Genomic DNA, 14,485 nt, shown 5'->3' on the forward strand with positions numbered 1-14,485 from the left:
TGCCATTCTTTTTAACAGCATTTCATAAAAGAGGGTCTTCTACCAAAATATTATTAATATTATTATTATTATTATTATTATTATTATTATTATTATTATTATTATTATTATTATTATTATTATAAACCTTAATAGTGTGGCAGAAGTAGTAGCGAAGGCAGAAATAACAGGACAACTCCACTAACGTCTGCGACACTAAACCGATAATAAACCAGCAAAAACGATACCAATTACGACTTTATGGAGGAAATAATTGGCCATTACGTTCTCTTCGAGAGATCGTCTTTTGACAGAAATGGCTATAAGTATTATAGTATGAATTTATGATGCACTGGAAGGATCTTACTTATCCAGGGTACAACTTTGTCAAGAGAAATCTCAGTGACTTGAACGTAGCACATAATCTCAATATTATTACACAATGAAATCCCGGAGAGAACTTTAGTTGATAAATTAAAGCAAGGATAATTCATTGTTACGTCCTGAAACACACAAACGCACATATTTATATATGTGTATGCATACACACACGTATATATATATATATATATATATATATATATATATATATATATATATATATATATATAGTACATAGTATATATATATATATATATATATAGTATATATATATATATATATATATATATATATATATATATATATAGATATATATATATATATATATATATATGCATATATATATATATATATATATATATATATATATATATATATATATATATATATATATATATAACATATATATATTATATATATATATATATATATATATATTCTATATATATATATATATAGATATAGATATATATATATATATATATATATATATATATATATATCATATATATCTATATATATATATATATATATATATATATATATATATATATATATATATATATATATATATATATATATATATATATATATATAATCGAGAACAGAAGCACACAAGAAAGTGCTCGAAATTTATGGTTACAATGTTCAAATAGTGTTTCATGGACCTTTTATCTTCATATTATACTGTTGTATTACAACAGACTATTTTATATATATATATATATATATATATATATATATATATATATATATATATATATATATACATACATATATATATATATATATATATATATATATATATATATATATATATATATATATACATACATATATATATATATATATATATATATATATATATATATATATATATATATATATATATATATATACAGACAATATGTGTATGGATATAACTTCAAGCAGGGTTAATATTTTTCATTGTAATAGTATGCTAAAATCCATCGCAACTCAGGCGCAGTTACTGGATAAAAAAAAAGTTCCAAATTTATTATAGGCAAATATGGTAACAATGAAATCCAAAAGATTTTGAAAGCAGTTGAATTTCCTATAAAATAATGGCGAAGGTCTCCTGAGAGCATTTAAAAGAGACTCAGTAACTGGGAATAAAATAACATTTAATCATAATCCACAGAATAATAGCCAGGACACAGCAAATATTAAATCGTTAGAGTCCAGCGTCCCTCTACTGACTCAATCTTTTGCCCGAATAAAAACTTCCTTTTTGGAAGAGTATGCGCTCCGTAGGGAGGACGTAAATCATCTTTGAATCCCAGCTGTAGACCTTAGTGCCGCAGGGGCTGAAAGGCCAAGAAAAAATCTCAAAGGTTTAATGAGGAAATGAACGTGGCTGTCGGCGTTAATCAAAGGCACATTTGGAAGCCGACCGTGTATGAGATTTCTTTTAAAAGTTTCACAGAGGCCCCGTTTTTTTTTCTCTCTCTAAGCATATGGTAATGTAATTTCCCCAACTGCAGGGGGGCTTGCAATGAAGGGAGACACCTCACTTAGGAGAGATTATTGGGAAACTACTATGGATATTTCTTTTGTAACAGTGAAGTACTTGTCTCGGTTAAACTCTGATTCTCTCTCCATTTCTTTGCATTGATAGTCCGTTACTTTGTATTATTTCGTGTTGTCCCAACTATCGTTTAGTACCCCTTAATCTGTCTGGTTTTATCACATATGGTAACTTTATTTGGTGAACTCTGGATATCTGCAAAGAATTTATGCTCGTTGGTAATAAGAAGCTTTACTTTGTTTTAATTTGATCCAGTTTGGCCGGAGCTGTAGCAGCTGTCTAAAATCTTGTAGTTACAAGTTATTTTACGTATGATTAGTCATTTTGGATTGCTGTGTATCTACTCTTCTGTGCCTGAGACGAGCTATTAATAAAAAATAATAGATATTTAGGGTAGTTTCCAGAATTTGTCAGAGAGTAAGAGCACCATAAAATATCCGCTTGCGAAGTGAATGCGTTATCGCATAAGATTCAGTGTGGCAGGTAAATGGTATTGTGAAAATTATTGGCTGTAATTGTTCAGGCGATAACTGTATTCAGATATATTGCTCGTATTGTTTCTCACGGATATTCTGTGCCCTGGCAGTGAAACAATTCAAATAATAATTGCTGTGTATTTCACTCGTATCTTATTTTTCGTGTGAATTGATTGACTTTTTAATGAGCAGCAATTTGGACTGGAAATTATAATTCAGTAATTTCAAAATAATCATGAACTATTGTTTCGTGAAATTCCCTTCTAAGTATATGCTCTAATTTGTACTCCTCATTTGAAACCTATGGAAGCGTCAAGAATCTACGATGGTATATTTTGCTTGAGCCTTTTTCGAGTCAAAGATTCCGCACAGGCGCTTCCTATTAAGGACTTATTTTAGATTTGAAGTGCTTATTAAAAGTAGCTGGTAAATCATCCATCCACTACACATTAGAATTTCCGATTCAGTGTTTTCAAATTTAAATACTTATTTGATATTAATGGTTAAAACAGCCATTGACATAAGTACTGGGATAAACTATAAAGTTCTTTTTTTTCTTACAGATATAAAGAGTACCTGCGGAGCTTTGTGAGATCATTCGGCGATAGGAATTCCCTGGGAATTCGCAAGAAGTAAGTACAAGTTTTATGTATTACAAGAATTATGATTATACATTATGTCATTAGTTATATGTAATTTGTTAACTGAAAAAACAACACGAAGATACCTAGACTGTTTGAATCGTGTAAGAATTTAGAATTGTATAAAAAGGTAATAGCTGATAATTTCCTGACACTGGAAGATTGACACATATATCTACAAAAACATTTGTTTAAGTAAATGATGCAAGATTTTATTAAAGGGTGATTAAAAATGAATCTTAGATAATAAACAGAATACCCACCATCAATCAGAATTTCATGTAATTCTTTTCCTTAATCTTGCACGACGAATAAGACAAGCAGAATAATGAAACTATATAGTAGTTGTTGCTAAACTGGAATAAGAATTATTATCACGAGATTAAAAAGCTATTTGGCTGAAATGAAAAATTTTATCGGTTACTTTTAACATTTAAGAATTTTGATGCAAATAAACTTCCCCGATGACCTCATGTGCGAAGAGGGCTCTTTTAATAAAAAAAAAGGCAGCAAAAGGCTCACATGAAAAGCTTTCCTTTCATCTTCAGTGCCAGTGTACCACGGCTTAAAAAAAATGAAATAAAAAAATATAAAATTGGGAATAAGTGAACACCCGTTCACATACAACGTTGAATCACTAACATGAACGTGAATATCATCACAGGTTTCAGTACATGCCATGTATTTCATTATGAACTTCCTGTCATAATAAGAAGGATTTAATATTTTAATAAACCCTCAGTATAAACCTCTGGCACTCTCCTAGTTCCTCGTATTAACAGCCAGTGCAGGGTTCTTGAACGAAATAATGACAGAGCAGAAAATTAAAATCTTTCAGTATATACTTTTGTGAGAGGAAAACCGTGTCATGGGAACATAATTTTTTTCCTAAACAAAATTTACATATTTGCGTTTCATTCTCAAATTTACAGTAATATGAACTAAATTTTCAGTGACGGTGGTCACTTAATTGTGTTCTAATATTCTGTCCTTGTTTAACCATTCAAGTATTCCTGTATCGACCTGCATGTGTGTATATATATATTAGTATATATATATTACTATATAATCTATATATATATTAAATATCTTACTACTATATATATTATATAATATATATATATATATATATAGAGTAGAGAGAGAGAGAGACGATAGAAGTGAGAGAAAGAGAGAGATAGGAGGACGGAGGGAGAGGCTGAGAAAGAGAGATTTTACCTGACAGTATAAAGAAATTACCAAAACTAGACGAAAAAAATCTTGGAAACTTTATTTTAACAGCAAACTTCCAATTAGATATTTTATTCAGGTTAAGCTAGAAGCCATACTAACAACTAAAAAGTTGATCAGTCTATGTTGTAAAGAGTCAGAGAAAACCAGAAAAATATGTATAGATTTCGGGGAGATTCCTTTGTTTAACATGGGCATATATTAAAACTTATTTTTGCTGTTACAGCAAAAAATAGTAAAAAATTACTATTCATCGCTGATTACAATAACAAAGAAACCTTCAGGGAACTGATATATATTTAGTTGCTCTGAAGACCTCGAAATTTGTCTGTTTTCCTTTGTTGCCTATAATCATTAAAAAAAAAGGTATTTCACCCATCTCCTTATACCGATAGCATAGGGCTGTTAATGTAGTATTTTTACCTATATCACTTTCTTAGTGTGGCTAGAATAGTAATATGTACTGTTCTGAATTAATTTGAAATTTTGTCAGTCCTGTTAGGTAAAGATCTAATGCCAGTTTTCTCTAAATTGCTCAAATACATTTTTTTTTATATTTAGATTCCCATTGTTTAGACAGGTTGTAAACTATTCGAATTTTTCTCTGATGCATGAATGTCATTCCGGATAGCCATATAGTATTTGATGCTTAACAAACTCGATCCTTTTTCATAGTTTGTAAACACTCTCTGTTTGATCTGTACATAGCATTGACTGTAAGGCTGAAATTTATCCTCAGTTACTGCTGTCAAACGTCAATACAAAAAGCGAGGACAGGTAGAAAGATGGAGCAACATAGATTCAATATCTGTGACGAATGAGTCCGAGTAAACGATGAAGGCATAAGAGAAATAAAGAATGCTTAACTTATGTGTCAACTCGTCGAATTTTTCTTACTAGTTTTTGCTGTGTTCTTTGACCTTTGAAGATGAAATGAAAAATAATTCATACCATAAGCAACTAAATAATCTAAAAGTAGAAGGTCATTAAAGAATATTTTCAGTCTATTCTTTTAACTAGGTATTGCAAGAAGATTTCATGATGCAAAAAATCTTGATGACGTAATTACAGTGCACACCTATAATAATTTGATATAAATTAAGAAAATGTTGAAGATAGTTCAACACACTTTCTGACACTGCGTTCAGCATCTCTTATATTAGTTACCTCCATACTCAAAAATAATTTTAAAAAAATGGTCTGCAAGCTGCAAAGGGAGCACATAAACATTTGAAGTTAAAATCGTAATGGAAAATAAGAACGAAAATAATTTTGTTGAGAAAAATCGCACTTTGTAGCCGACCGTGTTTGATGTTTTTTCCCTCTATGCATCCGTTAATGTAGTTTCTCAACTGCAGGTCAGTGATGGCGTGACGATTTAATGCAGAGAAATATTGGAAAATTGAATAAAAATGTTCGTCAGAAATAAAGAAGCGTGCTCCTTTATTTTCCGATACAACTCGCGATACTTATTCATTTGTTACGGATCCTTTTAAAACGAAATTGAATATAGATTGTTTTATAAAATCAACTCTAAAATTTGCTTATCTTCACAAGGGTGCAGACAAGTAGACAAATGGACATTCAGACACACAATCAAATGCTATTTATCGTCCACGAAGATACACAATGGTAAGATCTCGGATCAATGAACTAAAACCAACTGAGAAAAATTCAGAAATTCAAATAACTATAAAAATTTGGAAGTAATTAGTCTGTAGTAGATAACATATGGAGAACGATATTGTGCTTTCCGCGCTCCGCTGCCGCACCTTTATTTTGCCGCCAAGATCAGCAATCATCACTTAAACCACTTCGTCCGGGTCAAGGCGGCATTTTAATTTCAAGTATCTCTCTGTCTTCCATTTAAGCTTTTTATATATTCAACTTTATCGCCGCACTTCAGGAGGATAAACACAAAAAACATGGCCTCCTTAGAAAGGCACATGTGCCGAAGGCCATTATTAAAACATAATGCCGGCGCGAGTTCCCCTTAAGTGGAATGCACAACTACGCGTCCTTTCTTCTTTTAGGATGAGCACACTATTTTTTTTTATGCCGAAAGTATTCTCCTTTCTCCCTTTGAAATCCCCACACTGAAAGACAGTTAACTTTTTACTACTATATGATCCTTCTGGAGTAAATGAAATCCGGCATGATGCATCAGTGGAGTTTTCAAGATTTTTCCTCTTGACCTTCGACGATGTAAGATTTACGTTTCATGATCGCTGTCTTTACTTTCACTTCATTAAAACAGCCCTTAATCCTGGCTATTATATACTTTGCACAACATCAAAATGGCTCTAATGGGGGTATTATATGAGCATCTGCTCTTTCTGGTTTATATCTAGCTCAATCTCAAACAACAACAATAACAGTAAATCAGGCAGTAAAAAAAAAAATGAAAGAAATGAGAGAGGAAAACTATTGCCTTCTGTATCTCATTGAAAGTTTGTTCAGGACTTCCATGATAGCACAGTTAGTAAAACGAGGCAGTTTTATGAGTTTTTTTTTTTTCTTTTCTGTAGGTACGAACAATTATAGAAGTCTAGCTTCATGGCGTGAAAATTAATTAATGAATTTTTTTGAAAGAAGAGATATGCTAGTTTCCTAATTCCGTGTTTGGCAACCCTTTCAGATTTATAATCACAATTAAGCACATACATTTTATTTATATATATATATATATATATATATATATATATATATATATACATGAGAGAGGGATAATTCTATTTCAAAGAGAAAAAAGAAAAACCGGCGTGAATTTTAAATTTGATTTCATGCATGAAAACAATTCTCCGTGTTTTCTGAAAAATAAGATATAAAGATTCACAAATGACTCTTGACAAGTTACTGAATTATGCTCATTAAGGGAAATATTTATTATTAGATTAGTGTTTATCTTGGCAGTATGAATTAAAAAAGCGGCAAAATATGGCCGCTATCCTTCTCAGGTTATCTGAAATTAATTAAATCGTTAATATTATTTTTCCGACAGTTGATTCTTTTATCTGTTATCAAAGCAACGAAAAGGTTCTTCGTAAAATTAGGTCATTAATGACTTATAATTTTTTTAAAGGATTAATTTGATCTAAATGAAAGGGTTATAGCCTGAATATAGTTCAGAACGATAAATAGTTTACATTTGGAATGTAAATTTAAATCTTTAACAACGGTACGATTCCCTATAAAAGCTCCACTTGTAAAAGTATTGAAGTGTTCATATGGATATCGTTCTACGTATATATATTTAGTTTATTCTATCCACTGCTGGGCTTGTAACCAAGGCAAGAAATTTCATGTAAAAGCCTCAGTTTTGCTTTGAAACTTAACATTTTTTCTTGTCCAGTTTTGAATTTCTCGAATAACCAAATGATATAAATCCATCATAGTCAAATGAAAAAAATCCATAACGATCTAGGTTTGGCGACGGAAAAATGTAAAGGAATTTATATATAGCTTAATTTGAAGATTCACGGTCAAACGAATAAGTAGGGTTTTTACATTTTTGAAAGCACAAAAGTTCTACAAGGTACATTTTTGTGGGGTTAGGGGAGGGGGCGATTGGCGGGGCAGGTGGGGTGGAGGCGGGAAAAACTTTATGATCGACGTGTAAACGCCCACATAAAAAAAAAAAAAAAAAAAAAAAAACAAAAAAAACTAATATGGCAGGACATCAAAACAAAGGAATTTCGAGCCCAGCCGACGGCACGTGGGCCTAAGGCACCGAAGCCAGGAGCAGAGAAATGCAGGATGAAATTTTAGTAAAGGGATTTATTTTCATGAGCTCGAAACTTCCCCTGATGCATTCATAAAGAACATTTGGGGTAACTGAAGGGCATTAGCATAGAAAACGACAGCTATTATTTCGGAGTTAGTGGAAAAAGTTTCGAAATAAATACGGCGCCGTATATTATGTGAATAATGATCGAAAGCGAGAGAGAAACGGCGCTGACCTATAAAACAAACTCGTGATTAATATTTGGTTGGCAATTTTGACCTTTCAGTAGGTGACGAGATAATAACAACAACAACAGCAGCAACAACTACAATAATAATAATAATAATAATATAATAATAATAATAATAATAATAATAATAATGTGGCGCCGTGGCAGAGTGGTTTAGGTGGTCAATGGACTGGTTAAGCAACATTGGGGCTGGTCAGTCGTCGATGGGTGACCGCTCTCCTCGGCGTTGATTCCTTGGAAAGCATCTTTACCATAATTTCCTCAGTCTACTCAGCTGTAAATGAGTACCTATCCCTATGGGGTAGGGTCCAGCTATGGGTTAAATAGCAAAACTCAGCAATGATGTTAAGAAATGAAGGAATAAACGACAACGACGTTAATGGAACCTCTGGCAACAGAGGACCTTCGTCCGGCAGCCAAGTATTCAACCCAATTGAAGGGGAAGACGGTCAGGTACTTGGAGGTCGTCATCCAGCAACTGACCACCAAAAAGACAGTAACCAACAGCCTGAGATTGGAGCTACAGAAGCAAACCAAAGGAAGAAACGGACAAGAGAAGAAAATAAGGAAATATGGAGATGCTACATCAGAAGCAACCCAACGGAGAGAGGATATAGAAGAAGATTGGTCAACATCATGAATGGAGGAATAACACCCTCCAAAACCAAAAACAGAGCAGAGGCTGGCAGACCAAGTAAGGAACATAATGTCACACGACAACGAATTACACGAAGACGAACTAAGAGACGATGCCACAGAAGTCGACAGGGATGATGAGGTATCAAACAACGACACACGAAGGAACACCGACGAAGTAACAGAGAGGAGGGAATGGGTAGAAAAGATTAGACAATGGATGGAGCCAGATACAGAGAGAACAAAGATCCCCTCCATGAAAGCCTACAACACCAAGAAATTAAGGGAGAAAACAAGTGAGGTCAATGAAATAATGGGCATAATACACACCACCAGTATCACAGAAACAAATAACTTGGCAAATGCAAGGTCGGACTTGAGTAAATTGAAAGTGATTGCAGAAAAAAGGCTAAAAAGCAAGAAAAATTAAGGGAGGAATCGAAAGAGAAATACAAATGCAGAGGGGGACTAAACAACACAATAGGAGATGTAAAACAGAGGCTCAAGGCCAAAGCACATAAGATCCAACATACCTGAACAGGAATAAGGGATTACCAACAGAACAAACTATTTGGAACCTACCAGAAAAGACTATACAGCCAACTAAGAGGGGAAGACAACCACCCAGAAATTCCTGAAGCCGAACCAAGTAAGAGACTCTAGGAAAACATATGGAGCAATCCGGTATCACACAACAAACATGCAACATGGCTCCAGGAAGTCAAGGAAGAAGAAACAGGGAGAATAAAACAAAGATTCGCCGAGATCACGACAGACACAGTCAGACACCAACTAAAAAACTACCCAACTGGAAAGCCCCAGGACCCGATGAAGTCCATGGATACTGGCTCAAAAAGGCCCTACACCCACGAATAGCAGAACAACTCCAACATTGTATCACAAATCACCATGCGCCCAAATGGATGACCACAGGAAGAACATCCTTAGTACAAAAAGACAAGAGTAAGGGAAATATAGCCAGTAACTACAGGCCTATCACCTGCCTACCAGTAATGTGGAAGTTACTAACAGGTATCATCAGTGAAAGGCTATACAACTACCTGGAGGAGACAAACACCATCCCCACCAACAGAAAGGCTGCAGAAGGAAGTTTGTAGGGGCACAAAAGACCAGCTCCTGATAGACAATAGGAGATGTAAAACAGAGGCTCAAGGCCAAAGCACATAAGATCCAACATACTTGAACAGGAATAAGGGATTACCAACAGAACAAACTATTTGGAACCTACCAGAAAAGACTATACAGCCAACTAAGAGGGGAAGACAACAACCAAGAAATTCCTGAAGCCGAACCAAGTAAGAGACTCTAGGAAAACATATGGAGCAATCCGGTATCACCACAACACATGGCTAATAGAATGCCTGAAAATATATGGGGCAGAGGAAAACACCATCAGCTTCCTCAAAAATACAATGCGCAACTGAAATGCAATACTTACAAGGTCTGGAATAAGGCTAGCAGAGGTTAATATCAGGAGAGGGATCTTCCAGGGCGACTCACTGTCCCCACTACTCTTCGTAGTAGCCATGATTCCCATGACAAAAGTACTACAGAAGATGGATGCTGGATACCAACTCAAGAAAAGAGGCAACAGAATCAACCATCTGATGTTCATGGACGACATCAAGCTGTATGGTAAGAGCATCAAGGAAATAGATACCCTAATCCAGACTGTAAGGATTGTATCTGGGGACATCAGGATGGAGTTTGGAATAGAAAAATGCGCCTTAGTCAACATACAGAAAGGCAAAGTAACGAGAACTGAATCGATAAAGCTACCAGATGAGAGCAACATCAAACACATAGATGAGACTGGATACTAATACCTGGAAATAATGGAAGGAGGGGATATAAAACACCAAGAGATGAAGGACACGACCAGGAAAGAATATATGCAGAGACTCAAGACGATACTCAAGTCAAACCTCAACGCCGGAAATATGGTAAAAGCCATAAACACATGGGCAGTGCCAGTAATCAGATACAGCGCAGAAATAGTGGAATGGACGAAGGCAGAACTCCGCAGCATAGATCAGAAAACCAGGAAACATATGACAATACACAAAGCACTACACCAAAGAGCAAATACGGACAGACTATACATAACACGAAAGGAAGGAGGGAGAGGACTACTAAGTATAGAGGACTGCGTCAACATCGAGAACAGAGCACTGGGGCAATATCTGAAAACCAGTGAAGACGAGTGGCTAAAAAGTGCATGGGAAGAAGGACTAATAAAAGTAGACGAAGACCCAGAAAGGACAAACAGAACAGAGGACTGGCACAACAAACCAATGCACTGACAATACATGAGACAGACTAAAGAACTGGCCAACGATGACACATGGTAATGGCTACAGAGGGGAGAGCTAGAGAAAGAAACTGAAGGAATTATAACAGCAGCACAAGATCAGGCCCTAAGAACCAGATATGTTCAAAGAACGATAGACAGAAATAACATCTCTCCCATGTAGGAAGTGCAATACGAAAAATGAAACCATAAACCACATAGCAAGCGAATGCCCGGCACTTGCACCGAACCAGTACAAAAAGAGGCATGACTCAGTGGCAAAAGCCCTCCACTGGAGCCTGTGCAAGAAACATCAGCTACCTTGCAGTAATAAGGGGTACGAGCACCAACCGGAGGGAGTGATAGAAAACGATCAGGCAAAGATCCTCTGGGACTATGGTATCAGAACAGATAGGGTGATACGTGCAAATAGACCAGACGTGACGCCGTTGATTGACAAAGTCAAGAAGAAAGTATCACTCATTGATGTCGCAATACCATGGGACACCAGAGTTGAAGAGAAAGAGAGAGAAAAAATGGATAAGTATCAAGATCTGAAAATAGAAATAAGAAGGATATGGGATATGCCAGTGGAGATCGTACCGATAATCATAGGAGCACTAGGCACGATCCCAAGATCCCTTAAAAGTAATCAAGGAAAACTAGAGGCTGATGTAGCTCTTGACAAAATTCATATTGTTTTTCAGTCTAAAATTTTTCATTCGAAAATCATAGTAGAAAGTGTAGAATAAGGCACTCATTATCATTGCTTTGAAAGACACTTTTCTCTATTTTTACATTCGATATTATAATTTGATCCCACATACAAACCTCTGGTGGTGAAAATGTGAAATATTTCTAATTAAGGAATTAAACATATTCAGACAATTTTTTGTATATTACATGCATAAATATAAGGCACACATAGACATATCCATTTGATTACATACCATACTAAAACTTAGACCTTATACACGTGTGCGAGGGGAATAGTTAGACATATATAAATAAAGAGAGAGAGAGAGAGAGAGAGAGAGAGAGAGAGAGAGAGAGAGAGAGAGAGAGAGAGAGAGAATATATTACATCTAATCTGGAGACAAAACAAAATAAATTTGCGTATTCAGTACTAGAGTTATTATGAAAATCTGGTTAATATCTAGTCTCAGGGGATCGGCTTATACTTTGATAACATCACTGAAGATATTTCCATAATCTGGATATGCATAGAAGGGTGAAACTTTTGTAAAAAAATTATTTCGCATATGTCATGTCAAATCTGTAAATAATTCGTTTTCGTTGTGTCTAATCTGTAAATAATTTGCTTTCATCATGTCTAATCTGTAAATACTTCACTTCCGCCATGTCTAATATGTAAATAACTCACTTCTGTCATGTCTAATCTGTAAATAATTTGCTTCCGTCATGTCTAATCTGTAAATAATTCGCTTTCGTCATGTTCAATGCGTAAATAATTTGCTTCCTCATGTCTAAACTGTTATAAGGCTCTTTTGTCATGTCTAATCTGTAAATAATTTGCTTTCGTCATGTCTAATCTGTACATAATTTGCTTTCGTCTTGTCTAATATGTAAATAACTCGCTTTCTTCATGTCTAATCTGTAAATAAGTCGCTTCCATCATGTCTGATCTGTTATAATGGGCTTTTGTCATGTCTAATTTGTAAATAATTTGCTTTCGTCATGTGTAATCTGTAAATAATTTGCTTTCGTCAAGTCTAATCTGTTATAATGCGCTTTTGTCATGTCTAATCTGTAAATAATTCGGTTTCGTCATGTCTAATCTGTAAATAATATGCTTTCGTCATGTCTAGCCTGTTATAATGCGCTTTTATAATGTCTAATCTGTAAATAATTTGCTTTAGTCATATCTAATCTGCAAATAATTCGCTTTCTTCATGCCTAATCTGTAAATTATCTGCTTTTGTCATGCCTGACCTGTAAATAATTTGCTTTTGTCATGTCTAATCTGTAAATAATTTGCTTTCGTCGTGTCTAATCTGTAAATAATTCACTTTCGTCATGTCTAATCTGTAAACAATTGCTTCCGTCATGTCTAATTTGTAAATAATTCGCCTTCTCATGTCTAATCTGTAAATAATTAGCTTTCTTATATCTGATCTGTAAATAATTCTCTTTCATTATGTCTAACCTGTAAATAATTCGCTTTCGTCATGCCTAATCTGTAAATATTTCGCCTTTGTCATGTCTAATCTGTAAATAATTTGCTTCCGTCATATCTAATCTGTAAATAATTTCCTTTTGTCATGGCTAATCTGTAAATAATTCGGTTTTGCCATGTCTAATCTGTAAATAATTCGCTTTTGTCATGTCTAATCTATAAGTAATTCGCTTCTGTCATGCCTAATCTGTAAATAATTCACCTCCGTCATGTCTAATCTGTAAATAATTCGCTTCTGTCATGCCTAATCTGTAAATAATTTGCTTTTGTCATGTCTAATCTGTAAATAATTCACTTCCGTCATGTCTAATGTGTAAATAATTCGCTTTCGTTATGTCTAATCTGTAAATAATTCGCTTCTGTCATGTCTAATCTGTAAATAATTCGCTTTCGTCATGTCTAATCTGTAAATAATTCGCTTTCGCCAAGTCAAATTTGTAATAATGCGCTTTTGTTATGTATATTCTGTAAATAATTCTCTTTTCTTATGTCTAATCTGTAAATAATTCTCTTTCTTCATGTCTAATCTGTAAATAATTAGCTTTCGTCATGTCTACTCTGTAAATAATTCGCTTTCGTCATGTCTAATATGTAAATAATTCGCTTTCATTATATCTAATGTGTAAATAATTTGCTTTTGCCATGTCTAATCTGTAAATAATTCACTTTCGTCGTGTCTAATCTGTAAATAATTATCTATCGCCATTCCTAATCTGTAAAGCAATTCTCTTTTCGGCATTCCTAATCTGTAAATGATTCACTTTCGTCATGTCTAACCTGTAAATAATTCGCTTTTGTCATGTCTAATCTGTAAGTAATTCGCTTTCGTCATGTTTTTTTGCTCGGTGCTTGGATTCCTAGACAGAGGTAGGGCAAATTTTTGGAAATGTAAAAAGAAAATAAAAATAGGTTTTGGGTAAGGGGCGTCTGGGAAGGAATGCGACTAAGTGGACGAAGAAAATGTTATGTCAGGACATTAGCGAGAAGAAGTGGAGGAAAAACAGGAGTAGGCTGCGGAAGAACCATGGAAAATGAAGAAGAGTTTTAGGGGGATAGGTAGGAGAGAGTTGGGGGGGGGGGGTATCCCTCTATCACAGAGAGAGAGAGAGAG

The sequence above is a fragment of the Macrobrachium nipponense genome, chromosome 10 (assembly GCF_015104395.2).
Source record: "Macrobrachium nipponense isolate FS-2020 chromosome 10, ASM1510439v2, whole genome shotgun sequence".
Classification (NCBI taxonomy): domain Eukaryota; kingdom Metazoa; phylum Arthropoda; class Malacostraca; order Decapoda; family Palaemonidae; genus Macrobrachium; species Macrobrachium nipponense.